The sequence below is a fragment of the Macrobrachium nipponense genome, chromosome 32, assembly GCF_015104395.2.
Source record: "Macrobrachium nipponense isolate FS-2020 chromosome 32, ASM1510439v2, whole genome shotgun sequence".
Taxonomy (NCBI): Eukaryota; Metazoa; Arthropoda; class Malacostraca; order Decapoda; family Palaemonidae; genus Macrobrachium; species Macrobrachium nipponense.
This window is the reverse complement of record NC_061094.1, coordinates 38098745-38100320: the sequence shown is the minus strand read 5'-3', so window position 1 is coordinate 38100320 and position 1576 is coordinate 38098745. Positions and strand designations below refer to the sequence as shown.

Genomic DNA, 1576 nt, shown 5'->3' with positions numbered 1-1576 from the left:
AATAGTTTTCCCCTTTTGATGAATGAAGGAACTGATATGACATATTACACGATGTCTTTTATACGAAAGAAAACGAAAAAGCATGATGGTGTTTCCTTTCGATGAAGATGCGTGTGAACTTCCGCGCTTGACACTTCGTAGAAGAAAAAAAGTAAACAGTAATGAGACGAACGAGAAATAAACAACCAATAAAGACCACTTAATGTGATAATTAGGTTTTTTATGGACCATGAAATTCAGTTAGTGCTCTAAAGGGAGGGTAGGTGCGGGAGGTGGGATATGAGATAGATGACCCCACCACAGAGCCCGCCACCCCCCTGCCCTCCCTCCCATAAAGTTGCTTACGGAAGAGGGAGAACCTTTTCTGTCATGCATCTGAAAAAAAAAAAAGTCATACGTTCACACTACCTGAGAATCTCCCTGATGGCAGCGCCGCAGAAGACAGACTCCGGCCGCAAGCGGGCCGCACAGAAAGCAAGGTGTGCCGCGCCTCCTGGAAAATCGTGCTCCTGAGGGCGACGGAGGCGCGGAGGGCTGGATGGATAGGCTCTGCCTGCTGCTGCCGCCGGAGGGAGGAAGAGAGAGAGATATGTATGTATATATATATATAAAGAAGGAGAGAGAGAGAGAGAGGGAAGGAGACACAGCAGCCCTCAGTCCCCGTCCCAGATTATATTTCTCTTGCTGTTATCAAAACATCTTCCCTCCGACCTTTGCCGCTGAAGTTCCACGGAAAGAAATCATACTGGTAATACTTCTTCACCTGGAGGGGGATGGAAAACGATCGATTTCGAGAACGCGTCGCTATACAGGAACTCGGTTATTCTTTCTGGGGGAAAACCACAGGGCTCAATCGTGAGGGAAAGACACGCCGCGCGAGTCCACTCCTCCTGCCTTCCCACACACTTCTGCCAACTGGGATGCTCGCCAACCCTCAGCAGGACATCCGGTATAGAAAACGAGCCTCCGCTAGAAAACGAAGGTAACTTTAGGAGAACGGTCTATAGGGCTAGGCTCTCAGAGGTGTTGCTATTTGTCTCCCCATCATCGTTCGCTCTCGTCGTTTCGAGTGGAATTCGATTTGAATTTCGTCGCGATCGTATTTCACAGGAGGTGGATAAGAAGTAGGTTTCGGATATGTTCGATTTATAAAGGATCATATTTCAACTTACTGATCACTTTTCAGTTATTGTACGCAGATCTAAGTCATCAAGACGCGCGGAACATTAAAACTTCGAGGTCCGGACTTTTTGGACTTGATAAGGTCCCGTTTGTAAATGAAAACCTCATAACTTTTACCATAGAGTTTTTGTGGAATCTCGCGGGGACGTTATTTTCTTCTTCTTCTTCTTCTTCTTGACGTTTATTCTCTCTCTCTCGTCTCTCTCTCTCTCTCTCATCTTCTTCTTTCTTCTTCCTTCTTCTTCTTGACGTATTCTCTCTCATCTCTCTCTTCTGTCAGTTCTCTCCCTCTCTCTCTCTTTTCTCCTTCTTCTTCTTGATATTATTCCCCCCCCCCTCTCTCTCTCTCTCTATCTCGATCTCCTCTTCTTCTTCTTCTTCTTATTCTTTCTTG

At 46.2% G+C, this 1576-nt stretch overlaps 1 pseudogene; it reads right to left on the bottom strand.

The window, feature by feature from the left end:
* Window positions 1-907, bottom strand: part of LOC135207350 (uncharacterized protein DDB_G0271670-like) — a 413226-nt pseudogene extending 412319 nt beyond the window's left edge.
* Between the last annotated feature and the right edge of the window lie 669 nt (window positions 908-1576).